General features: G+C 44.2%; 2 pseudogenes; both read right to left on the bottom strand.

Moving 5' to 3' along the window:
- Window positions 1-11,388, bottom strand: part of LOC126947931 (zinc finger protein 669-like) — a 133,709-nt pseudogene extending 122,321 nt beyond the window's left edge.
- On the bottom strand, window positions 6,490-15,172 carry LOC126947820 (zinc finger protein 669-like; annotated as a pseudogene).
- Window positions 15,173-19,322: the final 4,150 nt, after the last annotated feature.

Here is a 19,322-nt window from a genome sequence, read left to right as displayed (position 1 = left end):
CACAGCCCTAAATCCATTCAACCTTGAGTCAATAGAGCACATGCTTCTGTGAGCACAGGGTTGGGGCTAGGGTTACAGATTAACAGCATCTCAAGGCAGAAGAATTTTTCTTAGTACAGATCAAAATGGACTTTCTTATGTCTTCGTCTTTCTACATAGACACAATAACAGTCTGATCTCTCTTTCTTCCCCCACACACAGAGTGTCACCACTGTATGTCAGCCACTGGGGGACAGGCTTCAGCTTACACCCACCTTCCAAATTCCACCCTCTCGCCTTGGCAGAAGTTGGCCAGGAATTGGGGCTAATGGATGGGTGGGGTCTGCAGACGACACCGTGTTCAGGTCCCCATGATGGCCTCACACATGGGTGGTGGCTCCTGCAGTTCCAGGTGTCACACACACGCCAGCCCCTGCTCGGGCCCTGATCTTTGAGGAGGGGGAGCAGCAGAACCCAGGCACTGGCCCCACAGTGCCACTCACACCCACAGATGATTCTCCACACAGGCATCAGGTCTCGGTCCTGGCCACCTACCCCCGCAGGGCCTCAGCTCTTTCCCGGGACTCACGTGGTCCTTCCTCACATGTAGCTCTGGTAGGATGCATTGTTCTGTACCCAGGGGCTCTGAGGTGACAATGGCCACAGTCATGCAGGATGCAAGGGCACTGGCTGGGTGCCCATTGTGGGGACCCTGACTGCAGCACTCCCAGACAGTCATCAGGCATGCTGGCCCCCAGGCTTAGCTAGGGCACCAGCGGTAGGAGTGCACTGCTCTGGACTCTGCAGGAGGAGGACAACTGTCACCGCATCTTTATGTTCTCCTGCTGGTGTCACTCTGTGCTTCTCATCTCCTGGTTGTAGGATTCCGGGCAGAGTCTCTGAACACCTTGTGAGAAACAGCAGAGTCCAGCAGAGAAGAGGAGAAAAGCCCAGCTGCAAAGATGAAAAAATGGAAGGTGTGACATGGGCCTCCATTCAGATTCTGTATTTAAATGAGGTCTTCCGGAACACCTGCTCTCATTGGAAAATACTTCAAATATATATATGTGTGTGTGTGTGTGTGTACATTTTAATATATATACACACATATATATTTTTATTTATTTAGTTAGTTTTTTTTTTTGAGACAGAGTCTCGCTCTGTAGCCCACGCTGGAGTGCAGTGGCATGATCTCGGCTCACTGCAACCTCTGCCTCCGGGGTCCCGGTTCAAGCAATTTGCCTCAGCATCCCGAATAGCTGAGATTACAGGCATGCACCACCATGCCCAGCTAATATGTTTTTTTTTTTTTTTTTTTTTTTTTGAGACGGAGTCTTGCTCTGTCACCCATGCTGGAGTGCAGTGGCACAATCTCGACTCACTGCAATTTCCACCTCCTGGGTTCAAGCTATTCTCCTGCCTCAGCCTCCTGAGTAGCTGGGACTACAGGCGCCTGCCACCACGCCCGGCTAATTTTTTGTATTTTTAGCAGGGATGCGGTTTCACCGTGTTAGCCAGGATGGTCTCGATCTCCTGACCTCGTGCGACAGAGCGAGGTCACTTGGGCAACAGAGCGAGACTAAGTCTCAAAAAAAAAAAAAAAGAAAAAGAAAAAAAAAAAGAACAATATAAGCCAAATTCACTCAAAAGAAATAAAAACAAGATGACAAGTCAATGGCACTGAACACAGAAAATCAACAGAAGAACTCAATAGAACAATAGCTGTTTCTTCATAAAGATCAACAAAATTGGTAACTATCAAGCCAGGCTAACAAAGAAAAAAAGAAATCATACAAATCACTCTAAGATGAGTACAAAAGTAATGGCAGTTTTGCATTCTTGGAATTTGCTGTTTGATACTGGAATACCCTCTTAAATAAATGTGGTTATGTTATTCATCATTCTAATGGGCATTTCTTGCCTTTTTTTTTTTTTTTTTTTTTTGCTAATGACTTATTACTTATTTATTTTAGACTATGAAAATGATGTCAGACCAAAAGCAAATTCAAGCGACTTTCTTATTCGAGTTCAAAATGGGTCCTAAAGCAGGGAAGACAACTCACAACATCAACGCATTTGGCCCAGGAACTGCTAATTAATGTACATCGCAGTGGTTCAAGAAGTTTTGCAAAGAAGGCGGGAGCCTTGAAGATGAGGAGCGAAGTGGGCAGCCATCGAAAGTTGATAACGACCAATTGAGAACAACCACTGAATTCCATCCTCTCACAGCTACACGAGAAGTTGGCGAAGAACTGAATGTCGACCATTCTATGGTCATCCGGCATTTGAAGCCAATTGGAAAGTTGAAAAATCTTGATAAGTGGGTGCCTCATGAGTTGACCAAATATTTTAAAAAACCATCCTTTTGAGGTGTCATCTTCTCTTATTCTATGAAACAACAATCAACCATTTCTTAATCAGATTGTGACACGCCACGAAAAGTGGATTTCATACAACAGCCAACTCAGTGGCTGGACTGAGAAGAAGCTCCAAACCACTTCCCAACGTCAAACTTGCACCAATAAAAGGTCATGGTCACTGTTTGGTGGTCAGCTGCTGGTCTTCTGATCCACTACAGCTTTTGAATCCTGGTGAAATTATTACATCTGAGATGTATGCCAAGCTAATCGAAGAGATGCACGGAAAACTGCAGCACCTGGAGCCGGCACTGGTCAACAGGAAGGGCCCAGATCTCCACAACGCCTGACCACATGTCATACAACCAGGGCTTCAAAAGTTGAATAAACTGGGCTATGAAGTTTTGCCTCATCTGCCATATTCATCTGACCTCTCGCCAACCAACTACCACTTCTTTAAGCATCTTGACAACTTTTTGCAGGGAAAACAAGTACACAACCAGCAGGATGCAGAAAATGCTTTTCAAGAGTTCATCCAACCTTGAAAGCACAGAATAAACAAGTTTATTTCTCATTGGCAAAAATGTATTCATTGTAATGGTTTCTTTTCTTTTTCTTTTTTTTTTTTTTTTTTTTTTTTTTTTTTTTTTTTTTTTGACAGAGTCTCACTCTGTCACCCAGGCCAGAGTGCAAAGGTGCAATCTCAGCTCACCGCAACCTCTGCCTCCTGGGTTCAAGAGATTCTCCTGCCTCAGCCTCTTGAGTAGCTGGGATTACAGGCACATGCCACCACTCCCGGCTACTTTTTGTCTTTTTAGTAGAGACGGGATTTCACCATGTTGGTCAGGCTGGTCTCAAACTCCTGACCTCCTGATCCGCCTGCCTCAGCCTCCCAAAGTGCTGGGATTACAGGCGTGAGCCACTGTGCCCAGCCCATTGTAATGGGTTCTATTTTGATTAATAAAGATGTGTTGCAGCCTAGTTATACAAATTTAAAATTCATGGTCCAAAACCACAATTACTTTTGCACCAACCTAATAATTTAAGAATTAAAAGAAGCCTTTATATTAGAGAGCCCATGGATAAAATCATAAAGAATATTGCAATCTCCATAACCCACAAACTTGGTAACTTAGACCAACTGGATGAATTAAAAGACACAATCTATTAATACTAAAACACAGGAGAAATAGGTAATCTATATATATTGATATCTATTAATAAAATGGAATCAATACCTAATAACCTTACAGAAAACTTATATATTCCATAAATCTGACATTCTGTCATATTATTCTAACTGGTGGGATTCAGGGATTTCCATTTTGATAAGAACATAGGTGAGTCGCACACACTTAATTTTAGTGCTCATTGGTCAGAAAAGCCATGTCCACTATAGGATACTGCAGAGCGATGCGTTATGGAGAATTTAGGCAAGATAATATGATTTTCAGAGTTAAAGGAAGACAACCTGATTTATGTACAGTAATTCCTCATAATATCATAGGGGATACTATATTTAAACTTTGGGGTATCCCCAGGTATAATTCTTATTTGAGCCACATGTGAATTTCAGACGCGGAGGCTTCCCAACTTTGGTGGCTTTCAATAAATGTGGAAGTTAACTCACAACCTATTTTGTGGAGGCATAAAATTCAATGAGCACTCATTTAACCTTTTATTTTAAATATTATTTTTGTAAACTTGCATTTCCAATTAGTTGAAATTTTAAACCTGTTTCAGTTCTTATCCACTTTTTTTTTTTTTTTTTTTTTTCCCTGAGACGGAGTCTTGCCCTGTCACCCAGGCTGGAGTGCAGTGGCATTGTCTCGACTCACTGTAACCTCCGCCTCCCAGGTTCAAGCGATTCTCCTGCCTCAGCCTCCCGAGTAGCTGGGATTACAGGTGCCTGCCACCACGCCCGGCTAATTTTTGTATTTTTAGTAGAGATGGGGCTTCCCCATGTTAGTCAGGCTGGTCTTGAACCCCTGACCTTGTGATCTGCCCACCTCGGCCTCCCAAAGTGCTCGGATTACAGGCCTGAGCCACCGCACCTGGCCTCTCCACTCATTTTAGGTGGAGGGGAGTAAGGGTTTCTTGGAATTAGGAGGAACTCCCATGTACTCAACCCATTTGGGTAAATTTCTTCCTTCAGAGTTTTTCAAATCAGCATCACCATTGTTAAAGGCCTCCCACATGGTAATAATTGTGCTACAGGGTTTTACAAACATGAAGTTTATGTTTGGCTGAATGAACCTCCTTGCTGTGGCACAAGGGGGCCATAGGTGTTTTCACCAATTATGAAGCGGGTTCACTGTGCAATGGCTACCAACTTTTCTGAGTACAATGAGGCCAAATACATTCATAGATAAATTCCATGAAGTGAATTTATTACTTACAAATAGCAAACAAAAGACAACAGAAGTCTAGGATTCAATATGAACCACTACCACAAGATCAGGAAGGCTACCCAGAGCAGATGGATGGAGTTTTGACTGTAAATGCTTCACTTGCACTACAACTGAGGGACCCCAGAAAGAAGCCCACATTGAGTTTTCTCCCAGGATGTGGTTTGCTGGACACAAGCGTTAAAGGCCATTCTGTTTCGAGCAGGGACTATAACAGAGCCTGGGCTGTTCTGATCAATGTCACTTGATTATCAGGATATTGCCTTCCCAGCATATCATACAGTTATCTTGAGAACTACCAGTAAGAAAGGGAGGAAAATGGCCCTGCACCCTTAAAACTGAAGGATCAGGATATTTGCTGTGACAGAGGCACAGACAGTAGCGACAGAGTGTTCTTGTGAGCCATCTACTAGTTCTCTTAACCGGAGCGTGGCACCAGACCGCTTTTCTATTTCCTTTCAATGGAAACTATTTCAGAATATTTTGAATATTTTGAATTTCCACATCTATAGAGTTGTGGCACATGATCACTGGCAGTGTAGACTCTCTGCATGGTTAAAGGAAAGAGTTCAGAAGCCCATCAATCCTCCAGAGAGTGTCACTCCATCTTCCTGGGGTTAGCTCCACATGCAGTAAGGCCACTATAACTAAGGCCATCAAGACTTGCAGTCCGAAGATGAGACTTTTGACATGCTGATAAGCAGCAGTTATAAGAAAAGCCCACACACTGGTCAGGAATTTTTCAATGAAAGCAGCTGAGACGCTTCTTCATATGCTTCGGTAGGGGCTAATATCAAACCATTTCTTCCCATTTTCTTTACTCAGCAGTGCCTGAACCATGAGGCACCATAGATGTACACCTCATCAGGAGGGTGTATGGTACAGCAGCAAGGGGAGCAGCAGCACAAGAAACAAACAAGGCCACTACTTCTGCTTACATAATAACTATTGTCTTGGAGTGTAAAATAATTAATAATGTTCACATGGCTGCCCTAAGCACACAGAGATGGTGACCAGAGCAGATGCAGGGACTACAGAGATACAGCCTGATTCTTGCTAATTAGGACTTAAGTGTTGGCTTATGTGCTGTGCTTTTGTGCATTCATAAGCCAGGGCCTCAAAACTGCCTGCTAAGCACAGGCCAAAGGTCATGCTGGGGTGCAGTTAAACATTGATGTCTAGGAGATGAGAGCATTTTAGTGTGGAAGAAGATGACAACACCTGAAGACCACAAAACACTGTGCAGACCAAAGGGAAGGCCCATCGTCAGCTCACGGTTCTGACCCAGGTGACTGCTGATGTGTTACGGAACAGTCAGCCCACAGCAGGTAGGTCAAGTTGAGCAGGTGTCCTGCATGAGGGCTGATCCATTCCATTCGTGTTGCCAATTGTTTCAATAGCGTCTCATGCACCCCACTGGTGAGGAAGGAATTAGCACCCTACGTTTACTGGCACCGTTAAACACATAACATCTATTACTAAACAGATAAGCCAGACATCAGTTATTAATTACATAGAGGAGGATGGTGTAAGCTCCCACAGGCCCAAACAGGGATTAACTTGAGCGCAGAGAGTGGTATAGCATTAAAAAAGTGAGGATATTCCTTTTTTTTTTTTTTTTTTTGACACAGAATCTCGCTCTGTCACCCTTGCTGGAGTGCAGTGGTGTGATCTCGGCGCACTGCAAGCTCCGTCTCCCGGGTAAACTGTATGTACTTAGGAATTAATACCAACTCATTATTAGCAAAAAATAAATATCTTTACATCAAGAGTAGTTTTTCATTTAATAAAAATAGGTGGGATGTGTATAATGGACAAGGGATAATCAAAATTTGCCAAATGAGGCTAGTAAGACAATCCCAAGAATTCACAATCATTATTCACTGGTCCATTAATCACAGGACAATACATACAAATGAAACTTACCTGGCCGGGGCAGTGGCTCATGCCTGTAATCCCAGCACTTTGGGAGGCCGAGGCGGGCAAATCATGAGGTCAGGAGTTCAAGACCAGCCTAGCCAACATGGTGAAACCCTGTCTCTACTAAAAATACAAAGAATTAGCTGGATGTAGTGGCGTTCACCTGTAGTCCCAGCTACTCGGAAGGCTGAGGCAGGAGAATCGCTTAAACCCAGGGGGCGGAGGTTGCAGTGAGCCGAGATCACACCACTGCACTCCAGCCTGGGCAACAGAGTGAGACTCCATCTCAAAAAGAAATAATAATGAAATAAAAAAATTAAACTTACCTACATATTAGAAAAACATCCAAATTCAACCATGAATCCAGCACATTATCAAATGAATAGACAAAAATTCTACCAACAGACTTAAGAAAATATCATTATCTATGAAATTCAAGTACTACTGCTTAAAGAACATTTACAGAACTCTCACCTCAAGGTTTCCCTGCAAAACAAGGTGAAATGCATACTCAAGACTCTTTAAGAATGGGCCACTGATAAAAACAATATACTTGTAACTTGTGTAACATTTCATAGATTTTTTTCAAGCACTGCACGATAATTAATTTGCATCAGGCTTTCCAAATTAGAAAAGCTTCACTTATAGAACTTCTTTCCAGTGGGAGTTTTCACACGGCTTTTCAAGTAAATGTTAAAACTGAAAATATTCTTGCAGTTTCTAAACTGTTAGAGTTTTAATCCTGTGTACGTTCTTGTATTTACAAGGTCCAGCCAGCTACAGTGTGCATTTTCATATGTCCTTGAGTGGATATGAGAGAAATGAAACACTCAAAAACATTCTGGACATTCATAGGGTTTTTCTCAGGAATCAGCTGATGTCTTCAAATGGAACTAATACAACCGAAGGCCTTACCACAAATTTAAATTCAAAAGCCTTTTCTCCACTCTGAGCCCTCCCAAATCTTCAGGAAAATCTGAAGGCTTGACCACATTTCCTACATTCTTAAGGTTTCTTTGCAGTGTGAGCTCTTTCATGTTTATGAGGGAATGGGAAAGAGTAAATGTTTTACCACATTTCTTACATTCAAGGGGCTTTATTTATTTATTTTTTTTGAGATGGAGTCTCACTCTGTCGCCAGGCTGGAGTGCAGTGGCACAATCTCGGCTCCCTGCAACCTCCGCCTCCTGGGTTCAAGTGATTCTCCTGCCTCAGCCTCCTGAGTAGCTGAGATTACAAGCATATGCTACCACACCCAGCTATTTTTGTATTTTTAGTAGAGACGAGGTTTCACCATGTTGGCCAGGATGGTCTCGATCTCCTGACCTCGTGATCCGCATGCACAGGGCTTCCCCCCAACCCCCCGTGGCCTTTTATGTCCTTGAAAAAGAACTAAGACAACTGAAATGTGCCACCATGCCCAGCTAATTATTTTCTTTGTTTTTTTTTGAGACGGAGTCTGCCTCTGTCGCCCAAGCTGGAGCGCAGTGGTGCGATCTCGGCTCACTGCAAGCTCCGCCTCCCGGGTTCACGCCATTCTCCTGCCTCAGCCTCCTGAGTAGCTGGCGTGAGCCACCGGCCCGGCATTATTTTATTTTTTGTAGAGACAGGGTTTCACCACGATGCCCAGGTTGTTTCACATTGTTTTAATCCAGGCTGGTTATGAACTCCTGGGCTCAAGTAATACACACACCTTGGCCTCCCAAAGTGCTGGGATTATAGGCTGAGTCACTACACCCAACCTCTATATCATGACTTCTTTAGTGGCGCATAAGGTAACTGGAACGAGTGTAGGCTTTACCGCATCTCTTACATTCATAGGGTTTTTCTCCAGTATGAATTCTTTGGTGGAGGTGAAGGGAACTGAGGCGACTGAAGGCTTGGTCACATTGTTTACATTCATTGGGTTTCTCTCCAGTATAAGTACTTTTATGGTTACAAAGGGAACTCAAACGACTAAAGGCTTTGCCACATTGTTTACATTCATAGGGTCTCCCTCCAGTATGAATGCTTCCATGGTCATGAAGGGAAGTGGAACAGCTGAAGGCTTTATCACATTTGGTACATCTTTCTCCAGTGTGAGTCCTTTCATGCATCTTAAAAGAACAAGAAAATCTGAGTGTTTTCCCACATTCCTTACATTCGTAGGGTTTCTCTCCAGTGTGAGTTCGTCCATGTATTAGACAAGAACCGGAAACAGTGAACGCTTTACCACATTGTTTACATTTATAGGGTTTTTCTCCTGTGTGAGTTCTCTGATGTCTTTCAACTGAATTGAGAAAATGAAAAGCTTTCCCACATATCGTACATTTATAAGCTGGATTTCCACTGTGCATTATCATGTGTCTTCTAACACCCGGAATAGAAACGAAGAGTTTCCCACACTGTTCACATTTATATTGCTTCTCTCCATATGGTTTGCATCCTGAGTGAGCTAGGATGTGCCTATTAAGGAGGGAATGATGTACAAAGACTTTTCCACAAATACTGCATTCACATGTTTTAATCCAGTAGAAATGTTCTCATTCAGATCAAGATTTGGAATGTGGCTGACAACTTGTCCATACTGACTACCTTCTTTGCTTTCACGCAGTCTCTGTACCATAGGATTTCTGTAAAAAAAAAAAATGACAAGCACATTATTATTGGTTGGTTTAATAACTTTCTACTCATTCATAGGTCTTCGACTTACACTGCTACCAATACCAGGGAAAATGCATTTTTTTTGTTTTTGTTTTTGTGCCATGACTGAATTATTTGAAAGTAAATGGGCTACTACTGAAAACACAGCTACCACCTGCATGGCTATGACCAAAATAGTAACATTCATATACACAATTTTGTAGTACTATTTTCAAGTAAACTGTTTTCCAAACACTGACTGCTACACTGATGTACGTTACATTTTGGGTGAAATTTTTCTAACAGGAAATGAATTTCAAGTGACTCTTATTTGCTTTGATTGCTTGTTTTTAAATTCATGACATGCTAAGATTCCTTCAGAGGACTTTATTTCCTCTTCTCGGTGCAAATTATCTTGTATCTTTCCCAAGTTTTTTGAAGTGATCTTCAATATTCTGGTCTTTCCGTTTTTTCCTAAAATGCAGATGCACAAAATTATCATGAATTATTTCAAACTATAGAAACATTACTAGATTTCATGTTCATTGTACACAGTGCCCATGCCTGATTTATTCACCAAATCATTCCCTTGCCCCATTCCAAATCACAAATAGCACTGATGATAGGGAAATACTTCTGTAATTAAGTGAAATGTGTTGTCATTCTTACCTACAGAAGCCAGGTTCCTGTAGGTTTCCTGAATCACTTCTCTGTAGAGATTCTTCGGAGAAGAATCTAGCAAAACCCATTCCTGCTGGGTAAAGTTTACAGCCACATCCTCAAAAGCCACGGAGTCCTGGAACATTCCACATATGTGGATAGAAGGATGGGTGAGACTGAGAGCACTGGGAATGTATACTCAATTCATAAGCTGTTTACATGATTCTAAAATTTCCAAGCATTTATTCTATGACTTGATTGTCACAACTCTTACTCTGTTCACACATACTCCCTCCCACACAGCAGTACTAATGCTAGAATTGAACTATTCAAAAAGACAACAGCAAAGTAGAAACACCCATCTCATTAGAGAATCCAGGGAGTAAGATTACGATATGCTGCTAGGAGTTACCTTTTAACTTCACTTTGTACATTTCTAGTATCTGTCATACTAAAGTCCTACCTGATGTGCATAAGTGAGTTAATATTATCAGTCCTGAGACTACTTATTCTTAAAAATGCCTGCTCGCAAAGTTCAATCTTTGTTTGTATTAGGAACTTACATTTTGAAAGGGATTCCACCAACCCAAGTAATAAGAATGACTCACTGCATCTAAATGTCTTATGCAGTATATTTTCCAAAACTTCTTCTGCTGAAAGTCTATTATTTTGTGTCACTGCAGTGGTGCTTAGGGAACCAGACACAAAAACACAGTCTGAACACTAAGTGTTCAATGAATTTCCCTGGTAGACAATATTTTACATGTGCTGTCACTTGTTAACTGGGGAGTTGAGCCCATTCCATGTGATTACACCAAGAGAGAAAAGGCTTATTAAATTTAATTGAGTAGTAAATAAAACCAATAATTGATATTTAACAATACTAATACAACCATTTTTCAAATTTCTATTGCACAATATCAAGGCAGAAAGGAATAAGAGGAAATAGGACACATGCTTTTTAAAATGACATTAATGTCACCACTTCCAGATGCTATTCCTATGAAACCACATAAATTCCCAAATCAGGTGGTTTTAGGCAAGAAAAGCTACTCTTTCATATGTAGTAAAAATGACCAATGTCTAATCATTTTTAGTCATCTAAAAAAAGAGTGATGGCTTGTCTAACATACTTCTAAGATTTTCAAACAAAAATATTCAGGACAGCACAGTGTTAGCAGAGAGATGAGCAAGCAGACCAAGGGGAAAAAAAGTTTTAATGACCCAGCATCTATATGGAAAGTTGAGGAATGATAGAGTAGGCACTATAGAATAGAAAAAGAAATTACATGCACTTTAAAATATGAGGGAAACCAGGCTGGCATCTACTTGGGAAAATGCATTGCATTCTTCTCTATTCCATGAATAATAATCATCTTATTATATATTCAAATACAAAAGATAAAACCAGAATACTTTCAGAAGTCACAGGAAGATTTTTTTTTTTTACGAAGGATTAGGCAGAATTTTTTTTATGTAAGAAAAAAGTGATAAAGGAACAGACAAACTCAAACATATTAAAATTTAGGGAATAAAAAAATAGAGTGGGCCAGGCGTCGTGGCTCACGCCTGTAATCCCAGAACCTTGAGAGGCTGAGGCAGGGGATCACCTGACGTCAGGAGGTTGAGACTAGCCTGCCCAACATGGCAAAAATCCCGTCTTTTTGTTGTTTGTTTATTTGTTTTTGAGACGGAGTCTCGCATTGTCCCTTGGGCTAGGGTGCAGTGGCAAGATCTTGGCTCACTGCAACCTCCACCTCCCGGGTTCAAGCAATTCTCTTGCCTCAGCCTCCCGAGTAGCTGGGATTACAGGTGCCTGCCACCACGCTCAGCTAATTTTTTCGTATTTTTAGTAGAGACAGGGTTTCACCATGTTGGCCAGGCTGCTCTGGAACTCCTGACCTCGTGATCCAACCACCTTGGCCTCCCAAAGGGCTGGGATTACAGGCATGAACCACCGTGCCAGGCCTAAAACCCTGTGTTTACTAAAAATATGAAAATTAGCTGGGTGTGGTGGTGGGTGCCTATAATCCCAGTTACTCGGGAGGCTGACACAGGAGAATCACTTGAACTCGGGAGGCGGAGGTTGCAGTAAGCAGAGATGGCGCCACTGCACTCCAGCCAGGCTACAGAGTAAGACAGAATCTCCAAAAAACAAAAAACAACACTCAGACACTCAGATAAGAGGATACACATGTGTCCACTGTCATAAATTCTTCACCAAGCTACAAGAGGGGAACTGACATTTTGGTGAATCTTTATAAATCATCAATTTATCTATCACACTTTTATTTCACCAGTAGCATTTACAAAGCTAAGTCCTACAATTCCATTTGAAATTACCCTTAAAAAGAACAGAACTTTAAAACTTACTACACTCACTCTGGGGAAGAAATAAATACGAATTTTTAGCAAATGAAATACATCATTTTACCTTGCCTCTTTGGAAATAGTATTTTTATCTTTCAAGCTGTACTGACAAAATGTATCTTACAGTCAGTGAAAACCTGAAACTCAAATAAGCGGACAAGCCTTTTCAAGGTAACAAACTCAGGGAGAGGCAGTGCTGACTCCAACGCAGACCTTTCTAAGTGTCACGGCAGGCCATTCTATCCCTTAGGACACCCATCCTGTTCCATAAAGTACTCAATGACCACCTAGGAGGCACTGGCACTGCTCTTTGTCCTCCTATGTGCCTTAAGTGCATTTTAATATTCAGGTGCTTGCACATCCTCTCTGGGGTGGGTTTTCCTTGTCCTTTGGGACAGTTTTTCTCTCTTCACAAGTCTGAGACAAGCTAGAGAGCAGAAATCATTTCTGCCTTTTCCTCTCAATATCAGCATCCAATTGGCAAACCATCAATGTGTCTTCAAGGAATAAAAACTCGGGCTGGAGGAATAATTTTAATGACCTAACTTTCATGACATTACATTGTATTGTCCATTAATTTTAATGTCCTAAAATTTTAATGACCCTAAGGGGTCACCATTTTAGATGAAACTATACCAGGAGATTCCTCTAAGGCCAAGAGCATCCAGCTGCTCCCCTGAGAGACTCTACCCCCTACCTCAGGCTGTCCTTGGGGATGAGATGACGCAGGGGCTGATACTCACTAGACCCTCCAATACACATGGCCACTGTGGGTATCCTGGGTCATCCCCAGACAGTTCTAAAATGCCAGGACTAGGAAAAGACAGGAGAGTGGCTGAGGACACAACACCCTGTCAAGTTTTCACGGGGGGACCTCAACCTAAAGACATTTTGGTAATATGTACACTTAGGAAAGATGAAAAGAAGAGAGGCACAAAGATTTTTTTTTTACAGTAGAGTGTCAGATGATTTATTCTCCGCTTTCCTCTCCTGTAAAGTGTTTGGAAACAGAAAAATATTTTGGCCAAGGTGGCTCACGCCTGTAATCCCGGCGCTTTAGGAGGCCGAGGAGGGTGATCAATTAAGGTCAGGAGTTCGAAACCAACCTAGCCAACATGGAGAAACCCTGTCTCTACTAAACATACAAAAATTAGCTGGACGTGGTGGTGGCGCCTATAAGCCCAGCTACTTGGGAGGGTGAGGCAGGAGAATCGCTTGAACCCGGGAGTCAGAGGTTGCAGTGAGCTGAGACTGCATCATTGCACTCCAGCCTGGCGACAGGGTGAGACTCCGTCTCAAAAAAAAAAAAAAAAAAAAAAAAATATATATATATATATATGTGGACATATGTGTATATATATGTGTGTATATGTGTGTGTATATATATGTATGGTTTGCTTCCTCATTCACCTTATCAAAGCCTCTCATTTACGCCCCTCCCGTGGACCCCAAACCACAAACCATGACTGCGGTACCCGTTTATGAATCGCGTTTGCTCAAACACGCCGTTTAACGTTTTAACAAAGCCTCAGGTTAATTTTAGGGGGAGAAAGGTGGGACTGGAAGCTCCATGAACCACAGCTCCTCCCACGCTGGAACCCCGCACACCGAGTCGGGGCTCCCCCGGATCACCCTCCCGTGGTCACCGCACTACCTGGGTGGGGGAGGCGCGGGGTTCCCGAGAGGGCTCCGGCCGGCGGAAGTGGCGCCCGCAGGTACAGACAGGCAGCAGGGGTCCCGCTGCCCGCGCCGCCCGGCCCTGCGCAGAAGGTGGCTGAGGCCCGGCTGCGCCGCCGCGACTCGGTCCGCAGGTTCAGCAGCCCATGGCTGGTTCCAGCAGGTTTCACCCAGCCCTCTTCCCCACTTCCGGAAGCCAGGCGCAGTCCACTCACGGTTCCTCGGCTTCCCCGGTGTCCCGGGGTCAGCTAGGGACGTCCCAATACCCGCAGGTCACAGGGTGGCCGAGGCTGCTGCAGAGCCACCGGGCCTCCCAGAGCCAGGAAGTAGCAGGGAGACTCACAGAAAGAGCCTACGGTGGCGAAGGCGAGACAAAGCGCCCGCCAGCCAGATCCCGGAAGCCGCCCTCTCCTTTCCGGCGGCGCGCCTGATTGACGGGTCCCCACCCCAGCGCCCCTGATTGTATGGGGCTTCCGGCCCCGCCCCCTCAGGCCCTGAGTGACAGGAGATTGCGATCTCACGTGAGGCTGGATGTGGCCAGAATGACCGTTTTGGCCTAGCGGTTTGTAGGGGGTGCGTCCTTCCTGCGCTGGGATCTGACCATGCAAGGAGCACATTCGCATTTAACCTTGTATACAAGATTATAGCTATTTGTGCATAATATAGATATAAAATTGCAAGCAATATAATGGCAATTCTGTAACTGCTCAGTGGGTTCACCTTGCCCGCTACCTAGACAGAGCCGGTTTCTCAAGAAGGGGGAATAGCAATAGAGAAGGAGTAATTCACGCAGAGTCGGCTGTGCGGGAGACCGGAGATTTGATTTTTATTTATTTTTTTTATTTTATTTTATTTTATTTTATTTTATTTTATTATTTCTGAAACAGAGTCTTGCTCTGTTGCCCAGGCTGGAGTGCAGCCTCGGAGTTTTATGATTATTCAAATCAGTCTCCCTGAGCATTTGGGGATAAGAGTATTTAGAAAGTTTATTTTGCCAAGGTTGGGGATGCTTGTGCATGACACAGCCTCAGGATGTCCTGATGACAGTTGCCCAAGGTGGTCAGAGCACAGCTTGGTTTTGTTGGAGATAAATGCTCGGTGATGCAAAGTGAAACCAGCACTTAAGGAAAAGTTTTCTCAGCAACGCAATTTACCTCTGCGGAAGCGTGCTGCTCGCATCAGTCACAATCGCAAGAGCACACGGAACAAAGGAAAGCAGTGGTTTTTATTCCTAATGCAATCCCTACCTCTGGCATGGGCTGGGGCCAGACCTCAAGATCTAAACTGACCCCGTTGGCTATTTGTGAGTATTTTCCCAAATAAGGAAGGGGGAAGGGGGTTGTGAGTTACAACGGTGGGAAGTGTGGTTTGGAAGGGAGAAATGGGTGCAGAGCAGGTAACCAAGGGAACAGATGTGAGTGATTGGTTAGAACTGACGAGGGGGGAAGGTTGTTTACAGTAACTAAGGGCAAGGAGGCACGGAGAACAAGAAAGTTGAGTTTGAGAACAAAACACAAGAACGTTAACATGCCAAACCTTGGAAGAGAAACTGACTGTATCTGACAGTTTTACGCATTTTAGGGAGACAGGAGACATCAATCAACATATGTAAGATGAACACTGGTTCGATCCGGTACAACCTGAAGGAAAAGTGGGTCAACTCGAAGCCAGGAGGGGGCTTCCAGGTCACAGGTAGGTGAGACAGAAACGGTTGCATTCTTCTGAGTTTCTGATGAGCCTTTCCAAAGGAGGCAATAAGATATGCATTCTTCTCAGCCAGCAGCGGATGACTTTGAATAGAATGGGAGGCAGGTTTGCCCTAAGCAGTTCCCAGATTGATTTTTCCCTTTATCTTAGTGATTTGGGGGGCCCAAAATATTTTGCTTTCCAATTTCCCCCTTTTGTTTTAACAATATTTTGGAGAAAGCATTTTAGAGGAAAATCAGTCTCTAGTGGCAGGTTTTGTCTGACTTCTCATGGAGTAGCTGAGATTACAGGCGAGCGACACGACACCTCGCTAATTTTTTTTTTTTTTTTTTTTTTTTTTTTTTTTTTTGGTAGAAACGGGGGTCTCCCTCGGTTGCCCAGGCTGTCTCTGGTGCCCAACACAGGGCTCCCCGTAATCTCTACAAATAATACAGTGAAGGAACACCAGAGCGTGGAAAGCTGAGGACGACCGACAAAGGACTCCCGAGTAGGTTTTCACTTCAAGCTCTAGGGTAAGGAGAGCGCTCGGGGAATTCCAGGGAAACCTCGGGAAAATGTGGGTCGAGCTGAGAGTAAGTTCGCTAATTACTTAAGCCTTGTGCAGCAGTTACTGCGCCGCGGAGGGGTAATTGTCAGTACCCAAAATCTCACATCTTTGTTCCGCCTGGTAGACAAGTATTCTCCTTGGTTCCCGGAATATGGAACCATGAATGTAGAAGATTGGGACAAGGTGGGATCAGACTTAAAACGAGCACAACAAGCGGGCCGCGATATTCCCGTCTCTGCTTGGTCTGTGTGGTCTGCAATTAAAACAGCCCTGGAGCCCTTCCACACTGAGGAGGAGGAGGAGGATTTTCAGGATGACATAGGAAAGTTGAATAATCAGGAGTCTAATTATCAGCTAAGTGAACCATGACAGTCTAGTTTAAAAAAGGGCGAGAAACGCGAAGGTATGTAAGGCCGGGCGCGGTGGCTCAAGCCTGTAATCCCAGCACTTTGGGAGGCCGAGACGGGTGGATCACGAGGTCAGGAGATCGAGACCATCCTGGCTGAAACGGTGAAACCCTGTCTCTACTAAAAAATACAAAAAACTAGCCGGGCGAGGTGGCGGGCGCCTGTAGTCTCAGCTACTTGGGAGGCTGAGGCAGGAGAATGGCGTGAACCCGGGAGGCGGAGCTTGCAGTGAGCTGAGATCCGGCCACTGCACTCCAGCCTGGGTGGCAGAGCGAGACTCCGTCTCAAAAAAAAAAAAAATAAAAAAAAAAATAAAAAAATAAAAAAAAAAAATAAAAAAGGGCGAGAAACGCGAAGGTATGTATACTAATCTCCAGAGACATAAAAGAAACTGTGCCACCTACTGCGCCTTTAGGGGAAGGTCTGGAATGGCCACCCCCAGGCCAGCCTCTTGAATATTTGAAAGGGGAGCCTGAGACCCGCGCCTTGCGGCTCCTATTGTTGCAGGCCCCGCCAGTAACTATGGTGAAGGGACGCTTCAGGCTTGTCCAACAGCCAATGAGGATGAGGGAATGATCCAGGCTTGCCCACCTGTTAATTATGGTAGAGGAGTGCTGCTGCGAGCGGGTCCAAATACAAATTATGGCACAGGGACAATCCAGGCATCCATTCGCCAGGCACAAGAAATGGGGGATTTGAATGCTTGGCAGTTTCTGGTAATTATTTCACCAGCTGAGGAGCCCAGAGAACTTGCTCAAGCATGCTGGGAGCCATTTCCTTTTAAAATATTAAAAGACTTAAAGCAAGCAATTGGACAATATGGGCCAAATTCTCCTTATGTTCATTCCTTGTTACAATGTGTGGCTTATAACAGATGTTGAATACGTATGGATTGAGAGGCATTAGCCCGATCCACCCTGTCCCCCTCTGAATTTCTCCAATTGAAAACCTGGTGGACAGATGAAGCAACAAATCAGGCAGAAATGCTCAAGCCCAATGTCCCGTTAATATCACACCTGATCAATTGCTTGGAGTCGGACGGGCATGGACTACTCTAAATCAACAGATGGTAATTGGGTGATGAGGCTGTTGATCGGCTCAGAACTACATGCCTAAGAGCCTGGGGAAAAATTCACGACGCTAGTTCTGCTTATACTTCTTTTAACACAGTTCAACAGGGTCCAAGGGAGCCTTTTCCAGATTCTATCACTCCTTTGCTGGATGCGGCTCAAAAGGCTATTTCCGATTCTCATGCCAAGAAAGTGATCGTTCAGCTGCTTGCTCATGAAAATGTTAATACAGAATATCAGGCAGCAATTAGACCTATTAAGGGATTGGCAGATCTAAATGAGGAAAAAACTTTAAGTGAATACATTAAAGTCTACGATGGCATTGGGGGGCACTTATATAAGGCCAGCATCCTTATATAAGGCCAGGGGGAGAGAGGGGGATGCTATTACTCCCCATATCGTGGGGGGTGCCTCACCCCACTGTGATGAGGATCTAACAGCGAGGGGGAGAGAGGGGATTGCTATTACTCACCATTACGAGGTGGATCGTAATCATTACTCCCCCTGCAATGTGTGTCCATTACTAACAATCTCCTTTGTTCAGGATATTAGGAACAATTTCACAGGTTTTGTGTACACAGCCTGCGATAGGAGAAGAATACCATCCTTCTCCTATCGCACCTCCGGCTATTAGGAACCATACCACACAATGGGTGTACACTTTTTGGGAGATTTGGGGTAATGTCCTCCTGTGTGTCCCTGAATATTCGGAGACATATCACAGGTTGGCTGTACAACCACTACTCTCTTGGCAGGAACATCGTACTTTACCTACTGGAAATTAGGAGCAATATCACAGACTGGATGTCAAGCCACTGTCATATTGGAAGTAATATCATGCTCTCCCCCACAAGTTAAGAGGAACAATAACACAGGGGGGTGTGTACCTTCTCCGGTAGTGGAAGTAGTATCATCATCTCTTCCTTTAGATGACAGTGTAGCAGGACGAGCCGCAGACAAAACTCCTCAGACATCGGATTAAAGAAGGAAGAGGTTTTTTATTCAGCCGGGAGCATCGGCAGACTCGCGTCTTAAGAATGGAGCTCCCTGAAGAAGAAATACGTGGCCTTTTTTGGGTCATGATAAATCAAGCATGCGTGGAAAACGTGACGAGGGGCTACATGTATCAGCTAACAGAACAAAAAGTTTTACAGTGCTTTCTCAAACAATGTCTGGAATTTACAGATAACACTAGTAGTTTTGATCAGGGGTTGATATTATCATTATTATTTTAACCACCAGGGCCACGTGGTGGTGCCAAGGTCGTCTAGCTATTTATCTTACTTCTGTTTCTTTCCAACTTTTTGCTTTCTCCCCCTTCTCCTGTCTTATAAACTAGGGAAAAGGGGAGACAGGGAAAAGCTGGGAAAGAGCAGGAGAAGTGGTGGTCTCATTCTATAGTAGCACACCCCAGCCCAGGCAGGGCAGGTGCACCCTCTCCTCATAGGCTGCCCACCTGGCCTCGCCTTGGCCTCACCACTGTGGCAGCCCCGGTGCTGCTGCAGGCAGGGTGTGCTGCTCCCAGGCCCCAGGCACTTGGGGACTTGTCTGGAAGGGGCAGAGCACCCATGCTCACTCAGCATCACCAGCATGTGGGT

Source organism: Macaca thibetana, chromosome 2, assembly GCF_024542745.1.
Source record: "Macaca thibetana thibetana isolate TM-01 chromosome 2, ASM2454274v1, whole genome shotgun sequence".
Lineage (NCBI taxonomy): Eukaryota > Metazoa > Chordata > Mammalia > Primates > Cercopithecidae > Macaca > Macaca thibetana.
This window is presented reverse-complemented; position numbering and strand designations above follow the sequence as displayed.